This window comes from Danio rerio, chromosome 5, assembly GCF_052040795.2.
Source record: "Danio rerio strain M-AB ecotype USA chromosome 5, GRCz13ab, whole genome shotgun sequence".
Lineage (NCBI taxonomy): Eukaryota > Metazoa > Chordata > Actinopteri > Cypriniformes > Danionidae > Danio > Danio rerio.
Window position 1 is genome coordinate 50,295,836 of NC_141025.1, and position 22,666 is coordinate 50,318,501.

Genomic DNA, 22,666 nt, shown 5'->3' on the forward strand with positions numbered 1-22,666 from the left:
CAGACCCCAGCAAACTACCCAGGGGTCCACCTCTCTCCCTGGACTTGCAGTAGAGGCCCCAGGGTGCCCCCTGGCCCTCCACCTAGAGGCCTCTGACCCCAGCAAGCTACCTAGGGGTCCACCTCTTTCCCTGGACTTGCAGTAGAGGCCCCAGGGTGCCCCCTGGCCCTCCACCTAGGGGCCTCTGACCCCAGCAAGCTACCCAGGGGTCCACCTCTCTCCCTGGACTTGCAGTAGAGGCCCCAGGGTGCCCCCTGGCCCTCCACCTAGGGGCCTCGTACCCCAGCAAGCTACCCAGGGGTCCACCTCTCTCCCTGGACTTTTAGGATAGGCCCCAGGGTGCCCCCTGGCCCTCCACCTAGGGGCCTCTGACCCCAGCAAGCTACCCAGAGGTCCACCTCTCTCCCTGGACTTGCAGAATAGGCCCCAGGGTGCCCCCTGACCCTCCACCAAGGGGCCTCTGACCCCAGCAAGCTACACAAGGGTCCACAACTCTCCCTGGGATTGCAGTAAAGGCCCCAGGGTGCCCCCTTGACCTCCACCTAGGGGCCTCTGACCCTAGCAAGCTACCCCGGGGTCCACCTTCTCCCTGGACTTGCAGTAGAGGCCCCAGGAAGCCCCCTGTCCCTCCGCCTAGGGGCCTCTGACCCCAGCAAACTACCCAGGGGTCCACCTCTCTCCCTGGACTTGCAGTGGAGGCCCCAGGGTGCCCCCTGGCCCTCCACTCAGGGGCCTCTTACCCCAGCTAGCTACCCATGGGTCCACCTCTCTCCCTAGACTTGCAGTAGAGGCCCCAGGGTGCCCCCTGGCCCTCCACCTATGGGCTTCAGACCCCAGCAAGCTACCCAGGGGTCCACCTCTCTCCCTGGACTTGCAGGATAGGCCCCAGGGTGCCCCCTGGCCCTCCACCTAGGGGCCTCTGACCCCAGCAAGCTACCCAGAGGTCCACCTCTCTCCCTGGACATGCAGTAGAGGCCCCAGGGTGCCCCCTGGCCCTCCACCTAGGGGATTCTGACCCCAGCAAGCTACCCAGGGGTCCACCTCTCTCCCTGGACTTGCAGTAGAGGCCCCAGGGTGCCCCCTGGCCATCCACCTAGGGGCCTCGTACCCCAGCAAGCTACCCAGGGGTCCACCTCTCTCCCTGGACTTTTAGGATAGGCCCCAGGGTGCCCCCTGGCCCTCCACCTAGGGGCCTCTGACCCCAGCAAGCTACCCAGAGGTCCACCTCTCTCCCTGGACTTGCAGAATAGGCCCCAGGGTGCCCCCTGACCCTCCACCAAGGGGCCTCTGACCCCAGCAAGCTACACAAGGGTCCACAACTCTCCCTGGACTTGCAGTAGAGGCCCCAGGAAGCCCCCTGTCCCTCCGCCTAGGGGCCTCTGACCCCAGCAAACTACCCAGGGGTCCATCTCTCTCCCTGGACTTGCAGTAGAGGCCCCAGGGTGCCCCCTGGCCCTCCACTTAGGGGCCTCTTACCCCAGCTAGCTACCCAGGGGTCCACCTCTCTCCATGGACTTGCAGTAGAGGCCCTAGGGTACCTCCTGACCCTCCACCTAGGGGACTCTGACCCAAGGAAGCTACCCAGGGGTCCACCTCTCTCCCTGGGCTTGCAGTAGAGGCCCCAGGGTGCCCCCTGGCCCTCCACCTAGGGGCCTCTGACCCCAGCAAGCTACACAAGGGTCCACAACTCTCCCTGGGATTGCAGGATAGGCCCCAGGGTACCCCCTGGCCTTCCACCTATGGGCTACAGACTCCAGCAAGCTACCCAGGGGTCCACCTCTCTCCCTGGGCTTGCAGTATAGGCCCCAGGGTGCCCCTTGGCCCTCCACCTAGAGGCCGCTGACCCCAGCAATCTACCCAAGGGTCCACCTCTCTCCCTTGACTTGAAGTAGAGGCCCCAAGGTGTCCCCTGGCCCTCCACCTAGGGGCCTCTGACCCCAGCAAGCTACCCAGAGGTCCACCTCTCTCCCTGGACTTGCAGAATAGGCCCCAGGGTGCCCCCTGACCCTCCACCAAGGGGCCTCTGACCCCAGCAAGCTACACAAGGGTCCACAACTCTCCCTGGGATTGCAGTAAAGGTCCCAGGGTGCCCCCTTGACCTCCACCTAGGGGCCTCTGACCCTAGCAAGCTACCCAGGGATCCACCTTTCTCCCTGGACTTGCAGTAGAGGCCCCAGGAAGCCCCCTGTCCCTCCGCCTAGGGGCCTCTGACCCGAGCAAACTACCCAGGGGTCCACCTCTCTCCCTGGACTTGAAGTAGAGGCCCCAGGGTGCCCCCTGGCCCTCCACTTAGGGGCCTCTTACCCAAGCTAGCTACCCATGGGTCCACCTCTCTCCCTAGACTTGCAGTAGAGGCCCCAGGGTGCCCCCTGGCCCTCCACCTATGGGCTTCAGACCCCAGCAAGCTACCCAGGGGTCCACCTCTCTCCCTGGACTTGCAGTAGAGGACCCAGGGTGCCCCCTGGCCCTCCACCTAGGGGCTTCTGACCTTAGGAAGCTACCCAGGGGTCCACCTCTCTCCCTGGACTTTCAGTGTAGACCCTAGGGTGCCCCCTGGCCCTCCACCTAGTTGCCTCTGACCCCAGCAAGCTACCCAGGGGTCCACCTCTCTCCCTGGACTTGCAGTAGAGGCCCTAGGGTACCTCCTGACCCTCCACCTAGGGGACTCTGACCCCAGGAAGCTACCCAGGGGTCCACCTCTCTACCTGGGCTTGCAGTAGAGGCCCCAGGGTGCCCCCTGGCCCTCCACCTAGGGGACTCGTACCCCAGCAAGCTACCCAGGGGTCCACCTCTCTCCCTGGACTTGCAGGATAGGCCCCAGGGTGCCCCCTGGCCCTCCACTTTTGCCTCTGACCTTAGGAAGCTACCCAGGGGTCCACCTCTCTCCCTGGACTTGATGTATAGGCCCCGGGTTACCCCCTGGCCCTCCACCTATGGGCTTCAGACCCCAGCAAACTACCCAGGGGTCCACCTCTCTCCCTGGACTTGCAGTAGAGGCCCCAGGGTGCCCCCTGGCCCTCCACCTAGAGGCCTCTGACCCCAGCAAGCTACCTAGGGGTCCACCTCTTTCCCTGGACTTGCAGTAGAGGCCCCAGGGTGCCCCCTGGCCCTCCACCTAGGGGCCTCTGACCCCAGCAAGCTACCCAGGGGTCCACCTCTCTCCCTGGACTTGCAGTAGAGGCCCCAGGGTGCCCCCTGGCCCTCCACCTAGGGGCCTCGTACCCCAGCAAGCTACCCAGGGGTCCACCTCTCTCCCTGGACTTTTAGGATAGGCCCCAGGGTGCCCCCTGGCCCTCCACCTAGGGGCCTCTGACCCCAGCAAGCTACCCAGAGGTCCACCTCTCTCCCTGGACTTGCAGAATAGGCCCCAGGGTGCCCCCTGACCCTCCACCAAGGGGCCTCTGACCCCAGCAAGCTACACAAGGGTCCACAACTCTCCCTGGGATTGCAGTAAAGGCCCCAGGGTGCCCCCTTGACCTCCACCTAGGGGCCTCTGACCCTAGCAAGCTACCCCGGGGTCCACCTTCTCCCTGGACTTGCAGTAGAGGCCCCAGGAAGCCCCTTGTCCCTCCGCCTAGGGGCCTCTGACCCCAGCAAACTACCCAGGGGTCCACCTCTCTCCCTGGACTTGCAGTAGAGGCCCCAGGGTGCCCCCTGGCCCTCCACTCAGGGGCCTCTTACCCCAGCTAGCTACCCATGGGTCCACCTCTCTCCCTAGACTTGCAGTAGAGGCCCCAGGGTGCCCCCTGGCCCTCCACCTATGGGCTTCAGACCCCAGCAAGCTACCCAGGGGTCCACCTCTCTCCCTGGACTTGCAGTAGAGGCCCCAGGGTGCCCCCTGGCCCTCCACCTAGGGGCCTCGTACCCCAGCAAGCTACTCAGCGGTCCACCTTACTCATTGGACTTGCAAGTTAGGCCCCAGGGTGCCCCCTGGCCCTCCACCTAGAGGCCTTGTACCCCAGCAAGCTACCCAGGGGTCCACCTCTCTCCCTGGACTTGCACGATAGTCCCCAGGGTGCCCTCTGGCCCTCCACCTAGGGGCCTCTAACCTTAGGAAGCTACCCAAGGGTCCACCTCTCTCCCTGGACTTGGAGTATAGGCCCCGGGGTACCCCCTGGCCCTCCACCTATGGGCTTCAGACCCCAGCAAGCTACCCAGGGGTCCACCTCTCTCCCTGGACTTGCAGTAGAGGCCCCAGGGTGCCCCCTGGCCCTCCACCTAGAGGCCTCTGACCCCAGCAAGCTACCCAGGTGTCCACCTCTTTCCCTGGACTTGCAGTAGAGGCCCCAGGGTGCCCCCTGGCCCTCCACCTAGGGGCCTCTGACCCCAGCAAGCTACCCAGGGGTCCACCTCTTTCCCTGGACTTGCAGTAGAGGCCCCAGGGTGCCCCCTGGCCCTCCACTTAGGGGCCTCTTACCCCAACTAGCTACCCATGGGTCCACCTCTCTCCCTAGACTTGCAGTAGAGGCCCCAGGTTGCCCCCTGGCCCTCTACCTAGAGGCCTCTGACCCCAGCAAGCTACCCAGGGGTCCACCTCTTTCCCTGGACTTGCAGTAGAGGCCCCAGGGTGCCCCCTGGCCCTCCACCTAGGGGCCTCTCACCCCAGCAAGCTACCCAGGGGTCCACCTCTCTCCCTGGACTTGCAGTAGAGGCCCCAGGGTGCCCCCTGGCCCTCCACCTATGGGCCTCGTACCCCAGCAAGCTACCCAGGGGTCCACCTCTCTCCCTGGACTTGCAGGATAGGCCCCAGGGTGCCCCCTGGCCCTCCACCTAGGGGCCTCTGACCCCAGCAAGCTACCCAGAGGTCCACCTCTCTCCCTGGACTTGCAGAATAGGCCCCAGGGTGCCCCCTGACCCTCCACCAAGGGGCCTCTGACCCCAGCAAGCTACACAAGGGTCCACAACTCTCCCTGGGATTGCAGTAAAGGCCCCAGGGTGCCCCCTTGACCTACACCTAGGGGCCTCTGACCCCAGCAAGCTACCCAGGGGACCACCTCTTTCCCTGGACTTGCAGTAGAGGCCCCAGGGTGCCCCCTGGCCCTCCACCTAGTTGCCTCTGACACCAGCAAGCTACCCAGGGGTCCACCTCTCTCCCTGGACTTGCAGTAGAGGCCCCAGAAAGCCCCTGGCCCCCCACCTAGGGGCATTTGACCTCAGGAAGCTACCCAGGGGTACACCTCTCTCCCTGGACTTGCAGTCTAGGCCCCAGGGTACCCCTGTCCCTCAACCTAGTTGCCTCTGACCCCAGCAAGCTACCCAGGGGTCCTCCTCTCTCCCTGGACTTGCAGTAGAGGCCCCAGGGTGCCCCCTGGCCCTCCACCTAGGGGCCTCGTACCCCAGCAAGCTACCCAGGGGTCCACATCTCTCCCTGGACTTGCAGGATAGGCCCCAGGGTGCCCCCTGGCCCTCCACCTAGGGGCCTCTGACCTTAGGAAGCTACCCAGGGGTCCACCTCTCTCCCTGGACTTGCAGTGTAGACCCTAGGGTGCCCCCTGGCCCTCCACCTAGTTGCCTCTGACCCCAGCAAGCTACCCAGGGGTCCACCTCTCTCCCTGGACTTGCAGTAGAGGCCCTAGGGTACCTCCTGACCCTCCACCTAGGGGACTCTGACCCCAGGAAGCTACCCAGGGGTCCACCTCTCTCCCTGGACTTGCAGTAGAGGCCCCAGGGTGCCCCCTGGCCCTCCACCTAGGAGACTCGTACCCCAGCAAGCTACCCAGGGGTTCACCTCTCTCCCTGGACTTGCAGGATAGGCCCCAGGGTGCCCCCTGGCCCTCCACCTAGGGGCCTCTGACCTTAGGAAGCTACCCAGGGGTCCACCTCTCTCCCTGGACTTGCAGGATAGGCCCCAGGGTGCCCCCTGGCCCTCCACCTAGGGGCCTCGTACCCCAGCAAGCTACCCAGGGGTCCACCTCTCTCCCTGGACTTGCAGGATAGGCCCCAGGGTGCCCCCTGGCCCTCCACCTAGGGGCCTCTGGCCTTAGGAAGCTACCCAGGGGTCCACCTCTCTCCCTGGATTTGCAGTATAGGCCCCAAGGTACCCCCTGGACCTCCACCTATGGGCTACAGACCCCAGCAAGCTACCCAGGGGTCCACCTCTCTCCCTGGACTTGCAGTATAGGCCCCAGGGTGCCCCTTGGCCCTCCACCTAGAGGCCTCTGACCCCAGCAAGCTACCCAGGGGTCCACCTCTCTCCCTGGACTTGCAGTAGAGGCCCCAGGAAGCCCCCTTTCCCTCCGCCTTGGGGCCTCTGACCCCAGCAAACTACCCAGGGGTCCACCTCTCTCCCTGGACTTGCAGTAGGGGCCCCAGGGTGCCCCCTTGCCCTCCACTTAGGGGCCTCTTACCCCAGCTAGCTACCCATGGGTCCACCTCTTTCCCTAGACTTGCAGTAGAGGCCCCAAGGTGCCCCCTGGCCCTCCACCTAGGGGTCTCTGACCCAAGCAAGCTACCAAGGGGTCCACCTCTCTCCCTGGCCTTGCAGTAGAGGCCCCAGGGTGCCTCCTGGCCCTCCACCTAGAGGCCTTGTACCCCAGCAAGCTACCCAGGGGTCCACCTCTCTCCCTGGACTTGCACGATAGTCCCCAGGGTGCCCCCTGGCCCTCCACCTAGGGGCCTCTAACCTTAGGAAGCTACCCAAGGGTCCACCTCTCTCCCTGGACTTGCAGTAGAGGCCCCAGGAAGCCCCCTGTCCCTCCGCCTAGGGGCCTCTGACCCCAGCAAACTACCCAGGGGTCCACCTCTCTCCCTGGACTTGCAGTAGAGACCCCAGGGTGCCCCCTGGCCCTCCACTTAGGGGCCTCTTACCCCAGCTAGCTACCCATGGGTCCACCTCTCTCCCTAGACTTGCAGTAGAGGCCCCAGGGTGCCCCCTGGCCCTCCACCTATGGGCTTCAGACCCCAGCAAGCTACCCAGGGGTCCACCTCTCTCCCTGGACTTGCACGATAGTCCCCAGGGTGCCCTCTGGCCCTCCATCTAGGGGCCTCTAACCTTAGGAAGCTACCCAAGGGTCCACCTCTCTCCCTGGACTTGAAGTATAGGCCCCAGGGTACCCCCTGGCCCTCCACCTATGGGCTTCAGACCCCAGCAAGCTACCCAGGGGTCCACCTCCCTCCCTGGACTTGCAGTAGAGGCCCCAGGGTGCCCCCTGGCCCTCCACCTAGAGGCCTCTGACCCCAGCAAGCTACCCAGGGGTCCACCTCTTTCCCTGGACTTGCAGTAGAGGCCCCAGGGTGCCCCCTGGCCCTCCACCTAGGGGCCTCTGACCCCAGCAAGCTACCCAGGGGTCCACCTCTCTCCCTGGACTTGCAGTAGAGGCCCCAGGGTGCCCCCTGGCCCTCCACCTAGGGGCCTCGTACCCCAGCAAGCTACCCAGGGGTCCACCTCTCTCCCTGGACTTGCAGGATAGGCCCCAGGGTGCCCCCTGGCCCTCCACCTAGGGGCCTCTGACCCCAGCAAGCTACCCAGAGGTTCACCTCTCTCCCTTTACTTGCAGAATAGGCCCCAGGGTGCCCCCTGACCCTCCACCAAGCGGCCTCTGACCCCAGCAAGCTACACAAGGGTCCACAACTCTCCCTGGGATTGCAGTAAAGGCCCCAGGAAGCCCCCTTGACCTCCACCTAGGGCTCTCTGACCCTAGCAAGCTACCCAGGGGTCCACCTTTCTCCCTGGACTTGCAGTAGAGGCCCCAGGAAGCCCCCTGTCCCTCCGCCTAGGGGCCTCTGACCCCAGCAAACTACCCAGGGGTCCACCTCTCTCCCTGGACTTGCAGTAGAGGCCCCAGGGTGCCCCCTGGCCCTCCACCTAGGGGCCTCGTACCCCAGCAAGCTACTCAGGGGTCCACCTTACTCCCTGGACTTGCAAGATAGGCCCCAGGGTGCCCCCTGGCCCTCCACCTAGAGGCCTTGTACCCCAGCAAGCTACCCTGGGGTCCACCTCTCTCCCTGGACTTGCACGATAGTCCCCAGGGTGCCCTCTGGCCCTCCACCAAGGGGCCTCTAACCTTAGGAAGCTACCCAAGGGTCCACCTCTCTCCCTGGACTTGAAGTATAGGCCCCAGGGTACCCCCTGGCCCTCCACCTATGGGCTTCAGACCCCAGCAAGCTACCCAGGGGTCCACCTCTATCCCTGGACTTGCAGTAGAGGCCCCAGGGTGCCCCCTGGCCCTCCACTTAGGGGCCTCTTACACCAGCTAGCTACCCATGGGTCCACCTCTCTCCCTAGACTTGCAGTAGAGGCCCCAGGGTGCCCCCTGGCCCTCCACCTAGAGGCCTCTGACCCCAGCAAGCTACCCAGGGGTCCACCTCTTTCCCTGGACTTGCAGTAGAGGCCCCAGGGTGCCCCCTGGCCCTCCACCTAGGGGCCTCTGACCCCAGCAAGCTACCCAGGAGTCCACCTCTCTGCCTAGACTTGCAGTAGAGGCCCCAGGAAGCCCCTGGCCCTCCACCTAGGGGCCTCTGACCCCAGTAAGCTACCCCTGGGTCCACCTCTCTCCCTGGACTTGCAGTATAGGCCCCAGGGTGCCCCCTGGCCATAGACCAAGGGGCTTCCGACCCCAGCAAGCTAACCAGGGGTCCACCTCTATCCCTGGGCTTGCATTAGAGGCCCCTGGGTGACCCCTGGCCCTCCAACTAGGGGCCTCGTACCCCAGCAAGCAACCCAGGGGTCCACCTCTCTCCTTGGACTTGCAGGATAGGCCCCAGGGTGCCCCCTGGCCCTCCACCTAGGGGCCTTTGACCTCAGGAAGCTACCCAGGGGTCCACCTCTCTCCCTGGACTTGCAGTCTAGGCCCCAGGGTACCCCTGGCCCTCCACCTAGTTGCCTCTGACCCCAGCAAGCTACCCAGGGGTCCTCCTCTCTCCCTGGACTTGCAGTAGAGGCCCCAGGGTGCCCCCTGGCCCTCCACCTAGGGGCCTCGTACCCCAGCAAGCTACCCAGGGGTCCACATCTCTCCCTGGACTTGCAGGATAGGCCCCAGGGTGCCCCCTGGCCCTCCACCTAGGGGCCTCTGACCTTAGGAAGCTACCCAGGGGTCCACCTCTCTCCCTGGACTTGCAGTGTAGACCCTAGGGTGCCCCCTGGTCCTCCACCTAGGGGCCTCTGACCCCAGCAAGCTACCCAGGGGTCCACCTCTCTCCCTGGACTTGCAGTAGAGGCCCTAGGGTACCTCCTGACCCTCCACCTAGGGGACTCGTACCCCAGGAAGCTACCCAGGGGTCCACCTCTCTCCCTGGACTTGCAGTAGAGGCCCCAGGGTGCCCCCTGGCCCTCCACCTAGGGGACTCGTACCCCAGCAAGCTACCCAGGGGTCCACCTCTCTCCCTGGACTTGCAGAATAGGCCCCAGGGTGCCCCCTGGCCCTCCACCTAGGGGCCTCTGACCTTAGGAAGCTACCCAGGGGTCCACCTCTCTCCCTGGACTTGCAGTAGAGTCCCCAGGGTGCCCCCTGGCCCTCCACCTAGGGGCCTCGTACCCCAGCAAGCTACCCAGGGGTCCACCTCTCTCCCTGGACTTGCAGGATAGGCCCCAGGGTGCCCCCTGGCCCTCCACCTAGGGGCCTCTGACATTAGGAAGCTACCCAGGGGTCCACCTCTCTCCCTGGACTTGCAGTATAGGCCCCAGGGTACCCCCTGGACCTCCACCTATGGGCTACAGACCCCAGCAAGCTACCCAGGGGTCCACCTCTCTCCCTGGACTTGCAGTATAGGCCCCAGGGTGCCCCTTGGCCCTCCACCTAGAGGCCTCTGACCCCAGCAAGCTACCCAGGGGTCCACCTCTCTCCCTGGATTTGCAGTAGAGGCCCCAGGAAGCCCCATGGCCCTCCACCTAGAGGCCTCTGACCCCAGCAAGCTACCCAGGGGTCCACCTCTCTACCTAGACTTGCAGTAGAGGCCCCAAGGTGCCCCCTGGCCCTCCACCTAGGGGTCTCTGACCCAAGCAAGCTACCAAGGGGTCCACCTCTCTCCCTGGCCTTGCAGTAGAGGCCCCAGGGTGCCCCCTGGCCCTCCACCTAGAGGCCTTGTACCCCAGCAAGCTACCCAGGGGTCCACCTCTCTCCCTGGACTTGCACGATAGTCCCCAGGGTGCCCTCTGGCCCTCCACCTAGGGGCCTCTAACCTTAGGAAGCTACCCAAGGGTCCACCTCTCTCCCTGGACTTGAAGTATAGGCCCCAGGGTACCCCCTGGCCCTCCACCTATGGGCTTCAGACCCCAGCAAGCTACCAAGGGGTCCACCTCTCTCCCTGGACTTGCAGTAGAGGCCCCAGGGTGCCCCCTGGCCCTCCAACTAGAGGCCTCTGACCCCAGCAAGCTACCCAGGGGTCCACCTCTTTCCCTGGACTTGCAGTAGAGGCCCCAGGGTGCCCCCTGGCCCTCCACCTTGGGGCCTCTGACCCCAGCAAGCTACCCAGGGGTCCACCTCTTTCCCTGGACTTGCAGTAGAGGCCCCAGGGTTCCCCCTGGCCCTCCACCTAGGGGCCTCGTACCCCAGCAAGCTACCCAGGGGTCCACCTCTCTCCCTGGACTTGCAGGATAGGCCCCAGGGTGCCCCCTGGCCCTCCACCTAGGGGCCTCTGACCCCAGCAAGCTACCCAGAGGTCCACCTCTCTCCCTTTACTTGCAGAATAGGCCCCAGGGTGCCCCCTGACCCTCCACCAAGCGGCCTCTGACCCCAGCAAGCTACACAAGGGTCCAAAACTCTCCCTGGGATTGCAGTAAAGGCCCCAGGGTGCCCCCTTGACCTCCACCTAGGGGCCTCTGACCCTAGCAAGCTACCCAGGGGTCCACCTTTCTCCCTGGACTTGCAGTAGAGGCCCCAGGAAGCCCCCTGTCCCTCCGCCTAGGGGCCTCTGACCCCAGCAAACTACCCAGGGGTCCACCTCTCTCCCTGGACTTGCAGTAGAGGCCCCAGGGTGCCCCCTGGCCCTCCACTTAGGGGCCTCTTACCCCAGCTAGCTACCCATGGGTCCACCTCTCTCCCTAGACTTGCAGTAGAGGCCCCAGGGTGCCCCCTGGCCCTCCACCTATGGGCTTCAGACCCCAGCAAGCTACCCAGGGGTCCACCTCTCTCCCTGGACTTGCAGTAGAGGCCCCAGGGTGCCCCCTGGCCCTCCACCTAGGGGCCTCGTACCCCAGCAAGCTACTCAGGGGTCCACCTTACTCCCTGGACTTGCAAGATAGGCCCCAGGGTGCCCCCTGGCCCTCCACCTAGAGGCCTTGTACCCCAGCAAGCTACCCAGGGGTCCACCTCTCTCCCTGGACTTGCACGATAGTCCCCAGGGTGCCCTCTGGCCCTCCACCTAGGGGTCTCTAACCTTAGGAAGCTACCCAAGGGTCCACCTCTCTCCCTGGACTTGAAGTATAGGCCCCAGGGTACCCCCTGGCCCTCCACCTATGGGCTTCAGACCCCAGCAAGCTACCCAGGGGTCCACCTCTCTCCCTGGACTTGCAGTAGAGGCCCCAGGGTGCCCCCTGGCCCTCCACCTAGAGGCCTTGTACCCCAGCAAGCTACCCAGGGGTCCACCTCTCTCCCTGGACTTGCACGATAGTCCCCAGGGTGCCCTCTGGCCCTCCACCTAGGGGCCTCTAACCTTAGGAAGCTACCCAAGGGTCCACCTCTCTCCCTGGTCTTGCAGTAGAGGCCCCAGGGTGCCCCCTGGCCCTCCACCTAGGGGCCTCTGACCCCAGCAAGCTACCCAGGGGTCCACCTCTCTCCCTGGACTTGCACGATAGTCCCCAGGGTGCCCTCTGGCCCTCCACCTAGGGGCCTCTAACCTTAGGAAGCTACCCAAGGGTCCACCTCTCTCCCTGGACTTGAAGTATAGGCCCCAGGGTACCCCCTGGCCCTCCACCTATGGGCTTCAGACCCCAGCAAGCTACCCAGGGGTCCACCTCTCTCCCTGGACTTGCAGTAGAGGCCCCAGGGTGCCCCCTGGCCCTCCACCTAGAGGCCTTGTACCCCAGCAAGCTACCCAGGGGTCCACCTCTCTCCCTGGACTTGCACGATAGTCCCCAGGGTGCCCTCTGGCCCTCCACCTAGGGGCCTCTAACCTTAGGAAGCTACCCAAGGGTCCACCTCTCTCCCTGGTCTTGCAGTAGAGGCCCCAGGGTGCCCCCTGGCCCTCCACCTAGGGGCCTCTGACCCCAGCAAGCTACCCAGGGGTCCACCTCTCTCCCTGGACTTGCAGTAGAGGCCCCAGGGTGCCCCCTGGCCCTCCACCTAGATGCCTCTGACCCCAGCAAGCTACCCAGGGGTCCATCTCTTTCCCTGGTCTTGCAGTAGAGGCCCCAGGGTGCCCCCTGGCCCTCCACCTAGGGGCCTCTGACCCCAGCAAGCTACCCAGGGGTCCACCTCTCTCCCTGGACTTGCAGGATAGGCCCCAGGGTGCCCCCTGACCCTCCACCAAGGGGCCTCTGACCCCAGCAAGCTACACAAGGGTCCACAACTCTCCCTGGGATTGCAGTAAAGGTCCCAGGGTGCCCCCTTGACCTCCACCTAGGGGCCTCTGACCCTAGCAAGCTACCCAGGGGTCCACCTTTCTCCCTGGACTTGCAGTAGAGGCCCCAGGAAGCCCCCTGTCCCTCCGCCTAGGGGCCTCTGACCCCAGCAAACTACCCAGGGGTCCACCTCTCTCCCTGGACTTGCAGTAGAGGCCCCAGGGTGCCCCCTGGCCCTCCAATTAGGGGCCTCTTACCCCAGCTAGCTACCCATGGGTCCACCTCTCTCCCTAGACTTGCAGTAGAGGCCCCAGGGTGCCCCCTGGCCCTCCACCTATGGGCTTCAGACCCCAGCAAGCTACCCAGGGGTCCACCTCTCTCCCTGGACTTGCAGTAGAGGCCCCAGGGTGCCCCCTGGCCCTCCACCTAGGGGCCTCTGACCTTAGGAAGCTACCCAGGGGTCCACCTCTCTCCCTGGACTTGCAGTGTAGACCCTAGGGTGCCCCCTGGCCCCCCACCTAGTTGTCTCTGACCCCAGCAAGCTACACAAGGGTCCACAACTCTCCCTGGGATTGCAGTAAAGACCCCAGGGTGCCCCCTTGACCTCCACCTAGGGGCCTCTGACCCTAGCAAGCTACCCAGGGGTCCACCTTTCTCCCTGGACTTGCAGTAGAGGCCCCAGGAAGCCCCCTGTCCCTCCGCCTAGGGGCCTCTGACCCCAGCAAACTACCCAGGGGTCCACCTCTCTCCCTGGACTTGCAGTAGAGGCCCCAGGGTGCCCCCTGGCCCTCCACTTAGGGGCCTCTTACCCCAGCTAGCTACCCATGGGTCCAATCCTCTCCCTAGACTTGCAGTAGAGGCCCCAGGGTGCCCCCTGGCCCTCCACCTAGGGGCCTCTGACCCCAGCAAGCTACCCAGAGGTCCACCTCTCTCCCTGGACATGCAGTAGAGGCCCCAGGGTGCCCCCTGGCCCTCCACCTAGGGGCCTCTGACCCCAGCAAGCTACCCAGGGGTCCACCTCTCTCCCTGGACTTGCAGTAGAGGCCCCTGGGTGCCCCCTGGCCCTCCACCTAGGGGCCTCGTACCCCAGCAAGCTACCCAGGGGTCCACCTCTCTCCCTGGACTTTTAGGATAGGCCCCAGGGTGCCCCCTGGCCCTCCACCTAGGGGCCTCTGACCCCAGCAAGCTACCCAGAGGTCCACCTCTCTCCCTGGACTTGCAGAATAGGCCCCAGGGTGCCCCCTGACCCTCCACCAAGGGGCCTCTGACCCCAGCAAGCTACACAAGGGTCCACAACTCTCCCTGGACTTGCAGTAGAGGCCCCAGGAAGCCCCCTGTCCCTCCGCCTAGGGGCCTCTGACCCCAGCAAACTACCCAGGGGTCCATCTCTCTCCCTGGACTTGCAGTAGAGGCCCCAGGGTGCCCCCTGGCCCTCCACTTAGGGGCCTCTTACCCCAGCTAGCTACCCAGGGGTCCACCTCTCTCCATGGACTTGCAGTAGAGGCCCTAGGGTACCTCCTGACCCTCCACCTAGGGGACTCTGACCCCAGGAAGCTACCCAGGGGTCCACCTCTCTCCCTGGGCTTGCAGTAGAGGCCCCAGGGTGCCCCCTGGCCCTCCACCTAGGGGCCTCTGACCCCAGCAAGCTACACAAGGGTCCACAACTCTCCCTGGGATTGCAGGATAGGCCCCAGGGTACCCCCTGGCCTTCCACCTATGGGCTACAGACTCCAGCAAGCTACCCAGGGGTCCACCTCTCTCCCTGGGCTTGCAGTATAGGCCCCAGGGTGCCCCTTGGCCCTCCACCTAGAGGCCGCTGACCCCAGCAATCTACCCAAGGGTCCACCTCTCTCCCTTGACTTGAAGTAGAGGCCCCAAGGTGTCCCCTGGCCCTCCACCTAGGGGCCTCTGACCCCAGCAAGCTACCCAGAGGTCCACCTCTCTCCCTGGACTTGCAGAATAGGCCCCAGGGTGCCCCCTGACCCTCCACCAAGGGGCCTCTGACCCCAGCAAGCTACACAAGGGTCCACAACTCTCCCTGGGATTGCAGTAAAGGTCCCAGGGTGCCCCCTTGACCTCCACCTAGGGGCCTCTGACCCTAGCAAGCTACCCAGGGATCCACCTTTCTCCCTGGACTTGCAGTAGAGGCCCCAGGAAGCCCCCTGTCCCTCCGCCTAGGGGCCTCTGACCCGAGCAAACTACCCAGGGGTCCACCTCTCTCCCTGGACTTGAAGTAGAGGCCCCAGGGTGCCCCCTGGCCCTCCACTTAGGGGCCTCTTACCCAAGCTAGCTACCCATGGGTCCACCTCTCTCCCTAGACTTGCAGTAGAGGCCCCAGGGTGCACCCAGGCCCTCCACCTATGGGCTTCAGACCCCAGCAAGCTACCCAGGGGTCCACCTCTCTCCCTGGACTTGCAGTAGAGGCCCCAGGGTGCCCCCTGGCCCTCCACCTAGGGGCCTCTGACCTTAGGAAGCTACCCAGGGGTCCACCTCTCTCAATGGACTTGCAGTGTAGACCCTAGGGTGCCCCCTGGCCCTCCACCTAGTTGCCTCTGACCCCAGCAAGCTACCCAGGGGTCCACCTCTCTCCCTGGACTTGCAGTAGAGGCCCTAGGATACCTCCTGACCCTCCACCTAGGGGACTCTGACCCCAGGAAGCTACCCAGGGGTCCACCTCTCTCCCTGGGCTTGCAGTAGAGGCCCCAGGGTGCCCCCTGGCCCTCCACCTAGGGGACTCGTACCCCAGCAAGCTACCCAGGGGTCCACCTCTCTCCCTGGACTTGCAGGATAGGCCCCAGGGTGCCCCCTGGCCCTCCACTTTTGCCTCTGACCTTAGGAAGCTACCCAGGGGTCCACCTCTCTCCCTGGACTTGATGTATAGGCCCCGGGTTACCCCCTGGCCCTCCACCTATGGGCTTCAGACCCCAGCAAACTACCCAGGGGTCCACCTCTCTCCCTGGACTTGCAGTAGAGGCCCTAGGGTACCTCCTGACCCTCCACCTAGGGGACTCTGACCCCAGGAAGCTACCCAGGGGTCCACCTCTCTCCCTGGACTTGCAGTAGAGGCCCTAGGGTACCTCCTGACCCTCCACCTAGGGGACTCTGACCCCAGGAAGCTACCCAGGGGTCCACCTCTCTCCTTGGACTTGCAGGATAGGCCCCAGGGTGCCCCCTGTCCCTCCACCTAGTTGCCTCTGACCCCAGCAAGCTACCCAGGGGTCCTCCTCTCTCCCTGGACTTGCAGTAGAGGCCCCAAGGTGCCCCCTGGCCCTCCACCTAGGGGCCTCGTACCCCAGCAAGCTACCCAGGGTTCCACATCTCTCCCTGGACTTGCAGGATAGGCCCCAGGGTGCCCCCTGGCTTCCACCTAGGGGCCTCAGACCTTAGGAAGCTACCCAGGGGTCCACCTCTCTCCCTGGACTTGCAGTGTAGACCCTAGGGTGCCCCCTGGCCCTCCACCTAGTTGCCTCTGACCCCAGCAAGCTACCCAGGGGTCCACCTCTCTCCCTGGACTTGCAGTAGAGGCCCTAGGGTACCTCCTGACCCTCCACCTAGGGGACTCTGACCCCAAGAAGCTACCCAGGGGTCCACCTCTCTCCCTGGACTTGCAGTAGAGGCCCCAGGGTGCCCCCTGGCCCTCCACCTAGGGGACTCGTACCTCAGCAAGCTACCCAGGGGTCCACGTCTCTCCCTGGACTTGCAGGATAGGCCCCAGGGTGCCCCCTTGGCCCTCCACCTAGGGGCCTCTGACCTTAGGAAGCTACCCAGGGGTCCACCTCTCTCACTGGACTTGCAGTAGAGGCCCCAGGGTGCCCCCTGGCCCTCCACCTAGGGGCCTCTGACCTTAGGAAGCTACCCAGGGTTCCACCTCTCTCCCTGGACTTATAATATAGGCCCCAGGGTACCCCCTGGCCCTCCACCTATGGGCTACAGACCCCAGCAAGCTACCCAGGGGTCCACCTCTCTCCCTGGACTTGCAGTATAGGCCCCAGGGTGCCCCTTGGCCCTCCACCTAGAGGCCTCTGACCCCAGCAAGCTACCCAGGGGTACACCTCTCTCCTTGGACTTGCAGTAGAGGCCCCAGGAAGCCCCCTGTCCCTCCGCCTAGGGGCCACTGACCCCAGCAAACTACCCAGGGGTCCACCTCTCTCCCTGGACTTGCAGTAGAGGCCCCAGGGTGCCTACTTGCCCTCCACTTAGGGGCCTCTTACCCCAGCTAGCTACCCATGGGTCCACCTCTCTCCCTAGACTTGCAGTAGAGGCCCCAAGGTGCCCCCTGGCCTTCCACCTAGGGGTCTCTGACCCAAGCAAGCTACCAAGGGGTCCACCTCTCTCCCTGGCCTTGCAGTAGAGGCCCCAGGGTGCCCCCTGGCCCTCCACCTAGAGGCCTTGTACCCCAGCAAGCTACCCAGGGGTCCACCTCTCTCCCTGGACTTGCACGATAGTCCCCTGGGTGCCCTCTGGCCCTCCACCTAGGGGCCTCTAACCTTAGGAAGCTACCCAAGGGTCCACCTCTCTCCCTGGACTTGCAGAAGAGGCCCCAGGGTGCCCCCTGGCCCTCCACCTATGGGCTTCAGACCCCAGCAAGCTACCAAGGGGTCCACCTCTCTCCCTGGACTTGCAGTAGAGGCCCCAGGGTGCCCCCTGGCCCTCCACCTAGGGGCCTTGTACCCCAGCAAGCTACTCAGGGGTCCACCTTACTCCCTGGACTTGCAAGATAGGCCCCAGGGTGCCCCCTGGCCCTCCACCTAGAGGCCTTGTACCCCAGCAAGCTACCCAGGGGTCCACCTTTCTCCCTGGACTTGCACGATAGTCCCCAGGGTGCCCTCTGGCCCTCCACCTAGGGGCCTCTAACCTTAGGAAGCTACCCAAGGGTCCACCTCTCTCCCTGGACTTGCAGTAGAGGCCCCAGGGTGCCCCCTGGCCCTCCACCTAGGGGCCTCTGACCCCAGCAAGCTACCCAGGGGTCCACCTTTCTCCCTGGACTTGCAGTAGAGGCCCCAGGGTGCCCCCTGGCCCTCCACTCAGGGGCCTCTCACCCCAGCAAGCTACCCAGGGGTCCACCTCTCTCCCTGGACTTGCAGTAGAGGCCCCAGGGTGCCCCCTGGCCCTCCACCTATGGGCCTCGTACCCAAGCAAGCTTCCCAGGGGTCCACCTCTCTCCCTGAACTTGCAGGATAGGCCCCAGGGTGCCCCCTGGCCCTCCACCTAGGGGCCTCTGACCCCAGCAAGCTACCCAAGGGTCCACCTCTCTCCCTGGGCTTGCAGTAGAGGCCCCAGGGTGCCCCCTGGCCCTCCAACTATGGGCCTCGTACCCCAGCAAGCAACCCAGCGGTCCACCTCTCTCCTTGGACTTGCAGAATAGGCCCCAGGGTGCCCCCTGGCCCTCCACTCAGGGGCCTCTCACCCCAGCAAGCTACCCAGGGGTCCACCTCTCTCCCTGGACTTGCAGTAGAGGCCCCAGGGTGCCCCCTGGCCCTCCACCTATGGGCCTCGTACCCAAGCAAGCTACCCAGGGGTCCACCTCTCTCCCTGGACTTGCAGTATATGCCCCAGGATACCCCTTGTCCCTCCACCTAGTTGCCTCTGACACCAGCAAGCTACCCAGGGGTCCACCTCTCTCCCTGGACTTGCAGTAGAGGCCCCAGGAAGCCCCTGGCCCCCACCTAGGGGCCTCTGACCCCAGTAAGCTACCCAAGGGTCCACCTCTCTCACTGGACTTGCAGTATAGGCCCCAGGGTGCCCCCTGACCCTCCACCAAGGGGCCTTTGACCTCAGGAAGCTACCCAGGGGTCCACCTCTCTCCCTGGACTTGCAGTATATGCCCCAGGATACCCCTTGTCCCTCCACCTAGTTGCCTCTGACACCAGCAAGCTACCCAGGGGTCCACCTCTCTCCCTGGACTTGCAGTAGAGGCCCCAGGAAGCCCCTGGCCCCCCACCTAGGGGCCTCTGACCCCAGTAAGCTACCCAAGGGTCCACCTCTCTCCCTGGGCTTGCAGTAGAGGCCCCAGGGTGCCCCCTGGCCCTCCAACTATGGGCCTCGTACCCCAGCAAGCAACCCAGCGGTCCACCTCTCTCCTTGGACTTGCAGAATAGGCCCCAGGGTGCCCCCTGACCCTCCACCAAGGGGCCTCTGACCCCAGCAAGCTACACAAGGGTCCACAACTCTCCCTGGGTTTGCAGTAGAGGCCCCAGGGTGCCCCCTTGACCTCCACCTAGAGGCCTCTGACCCAAGCAAGCTACCAAGGGGTCCACCTTTCTCCCTGGACTTGCAGTAGAGCCCCCAGGAATCCCCCTGTCCCTCCGCCTAGGGGCCTCTGACCCCAGCAAACTACCCAGGGGTCCACCTCTCTCCATGGACTTGCAGTAGAGTTCCCAGGGTGCCCCCTGGCCCTCCACTTAGGGGCCTCTTACCCCAGCTAGCTACCCATGGGTCCACCTCTCTCCCTAGACTTGCAGTTGAGGCCCATTGGTGCCCCCTGGTCCTCCACCTAGGGGTCTCTGACCCCAGCAAGCTACCAAGGGGTCCACTTTTCTCCCTGGCCTTGCAGTAGAGGCCCCAGGGTGCCCCCTGGCCCTCCACCTAGGGGCCTTGTACCCCAGCAAGCTACCTAGGGGTCCACCTCTCTCCCTGGACTTGCAGGATAGGCCCCAGGGTGCCCCCTGGCCCTCCACCTAGGGACCTCTAACCCTAGGAAGCTACCCAAGGGTCCACATCTCTCCGTGGACTTGCAGGATAGGCCCCAGGGTACACCCTGGCCCTCCACCTAGGGGCCTTGTACCCCAGCAAGCTACCCAGGGGTCCACCTCTCACCCTGGACTTGCAGTAGAGGCCCTAGGGTACCTCCTGGCCCTCCACCTAGGGGACTCTGACCCCAGGAAGGTACCCAGGGGTCCACCTCTCTCCCTGGACTTGCAGTAGAGGCCACAGGCTGCCCCCTGGCCCTCCACCTAGGGGCCTCGTACCCCAGCAAGCTACCCAGGGGTCCACCTCTCTCCCTGGACTTGCAGGATAGGCCCCAGGGTGCGTTCTGGCCCTCCACCTAGGCGCCTCTGACCTCAGGAAGCTACCCAGGGGTCCACCTCTCTCCCTGGACTTGCAGTATAGGCCCCAGGGTACCCCCTGTCCCTCCACCTAGTTGCCTCTGACACCAGCAAGCTACCCAGGGGTCCACCTCTCTCCCTGGACTTGCAGTAGAGGCCCCAGGAAGCCCCTGGCCCTCCACCTAGGTGCCTCTGACCCCAGTAAGCTACCCATGGGTCCACCTCTCTCACTGGACTTGCAGTATATGCCCCAGGGTGCCCCCTGGCCATAGACCAAGGGGCTTCTGACCCCAGCAAGCTAACCAGGGGTCCACCTCTCTTCCTGGGCTTGCAGTAGAGGCCCCAGGGTGCCCCCTGGCCCTCCAACTAGGGGCCTCGTACCCCAGCAAGCAACCCAGCGGTCCACCTCTCTCCTTGGACTTGCAGGATAGGCCCCAGGGTGCCCCCTGGCCCTCCACCTAGGGGCCTTTGACCTCAGGAAGCTACCCAGGGGTCCACCTCTCTCCCTGGACTTGCAGTCTAGGCCCCAGGGTACCCCTGTCCCTCCACCTAGTTGCCTCTGACCCCAGCAAGCTACCCAGGGGTCCTCCTCTCTCCCTGGACTTGCAGTAGAGGCCCCAAGGTGCCCCCTGGCCCTCCACCTAGGGGCCTCGTACCCCAGCAAGCTACCCAGGGGTCCACATCTCTCCCTGGACTTGCAGGATAGGCCCCAGGCTGCCCCCTGGCCCTCCACCTAGGGGCCTCAGACCTTAGGAAGCTACCCAGGGGTCCACCTCTCTCCCTGGACTTGCAGTATAGGCCCCAGGGTACCCCCTGGCCCTCCACCTAGGGGCCTCTGACCCCAGCAAGCTACCCAGGGGTCCACCTCTCTCCCTGGACTTGCAGTAGAGGCCCCAGGAAGCCCCCTGTCCCTCCGCCTTGGGGCCTCTGACCCCAGCAAACTACCCAGGGGTCCACCTCTCTCCCTGGACTTGCAGTAGAGGCCCCAGGGTGCCCCCTTGCCCTCCACTTAGGAGCCTCTTACCCCAGCTAGCTACCCATGGGTCCACCTCTCTACCTAGACTTGCAGGAGAGGCCCCAAGGTGCCCCCTGGCCCTCCACCTAGGGGTCTCTGACCCAAGCAAGCTACCAAGGGGTCCACCTCTCTCCCTGGCCTTGCAGTAGAGGCCCCAGGGTGCCCCCTGGCCCTCCACCTAGAGGCCTTGTACCCCAGCAAGCTACCCAGGGGTCCACCTCTCTCCCTGGACTTGCACGATAGTCCCCAGGGTGCCCTCTGGCCCTCCACCTAGGGGCCTCTAACCTTAGGAAGCTACCCAAGGGTCCACCTCTCTCCCTGGACTTGAAGTATAGGCCCCAGGGTACCCCCTGGCCCTCCACCTATGGGCTTCAGACCCCAGCAAGCTACCCAGGGGTCCACCTCTCTCCCTGGACTTGCAGTAGAGGCCCCAGGGTGCCCCCTGGCCCTCCACCTAGAGGCCTCTGACCCCAGCAAGCTACCCAGGTGTCCACCTCTTTCCCTGGCCTTGCAGTAGAGGCCCCAGGGTGCCCCCTGGCCCTCCACCTAGGGGCCTCTGACCCCAACAAGCTACCCAGGGGTCCACCTCTTTCCCTGGACTTGCAGTAGAGGCCCCAGGGTGCCCCCTGGCCCTCCACCTAGGGGCCTCGTACCCCAGCAAGCTACCCAGGGGTCCACCTCTCTCCCTGGACTTGCAGGATAGGCCCCAGGGTGCCCCCTGGCCCTCCACCTAGGGGCCTCTGACCCCAGCAAGCTACCCAGAGGTCCACCTCTCTCCCTGGACTTGCAGAATAGGCCCCAGGGTGCCCCCTGACCCTCCACCAAGGGGCCTCTGACCCCAACAAGCTACACAAGGGTCCACAACTCTCCCTGGGATTGCAGTAAAGGCCCCAGGGTGCCCCCTTGACCTCCACCTAGGGGCCTCTGACCCTAGCAAGCTACCCAGGGGTCCACCTTTCTCCCTGGACTTGCAGTAGAGGCCCCAGGAAGCCCCCTGTCCCTCCGGCTAGGGGCCTCTGACCCCAGCAAACTACCCAGGGGTCCACCTCTCTCCCTGGACTTGCAGTAGAGGCCCCAGGGTGCCCCCTGGCCCTCCACTTAGGGGCCTGTTACCCCAGCTAGCTACCCATGGGTCCTCCTCTCTCCCTAGACTTGCAGTAGAGGCCCCAGGGTGCCCCCTGGCCCTCCACCTATGGGCTTCAGACCCCAGCAAGTTACCCAGGGGTCCACCTCTCTCCCTGGACTTGCAGTAGAGGCCCCAGGGTGCCCCCTGGCCCTCCACCTAGGGGCCTCGTACCCCAGCAAGCTACTCAGGGGTCCACCTTACTCCCTGGACTTGCAAGATAGGCCCCAGGGTGCCCCCTGGCCCTCCACCTAGAGGCCTTGTACCCCAGCAAGCTACCCAGGGGTCCACATCTCTCCCTGGACTTGCACGATAGTCCCCAGGGTGCCCTCTGGCCCTCCACCTAGGGGCCTCTAACCTTAGGAAGCTACCCAAGGGTCCACCTCTCTCCCTGGACTTGAAGTATAGGCCCCAGGGTACCCCCTGGCCCTCCACGTATGGGCTTCAGACCCCAGCAAGCTACCCAGGGGTCCACCTCTCTCCCTGGACTTGCAGTAAAGGCCCCAGGGTGCCCCCTGGCCCTCCACTTAGGGGCCTCTTACCCCAGCTAGCTACCCATGGGTCCACCTCTCTCCCTAGACTTGCAGTAGAGGCCCCAGGGTGCCCCTGGCCCTCCACCTAGGGGCCTCTGACCCCAGCAAGCTACCCAGGGGTCCACCTCTCTCCCTGGACTTGCAGTAGAGGCCCCAGGGTGCCCCCTGGCCCTCCACCTATGGGCCTCGTACCCCAGCAAGCTACCCAGGGGTCCACCTCTCTCCCTTGACTTGCAGGATAGGCCCCAGGGTGCCCCCTGGCCCTCCACCTAGGGGCCTCTGACCCCAGCAAGCTACCCAGAGGTCCACCTCTCTCCCTGGACTTGCAGAATAGGCCCCAGGGTGCCCCCTGACCCTCCACCAAGGGGCCTCTGACCCCAGCTGGCTACACAAGGGTCCACAACTCTCCCTGGGATTGCAGTAAAGGTCCCAGGGTGCCCCCTTGACCTTCACCTAGGGGCCTCTGACCCTAGCAAGCTACCCAGGGGTCCACCTTTCTCCCTGGACTTGCAG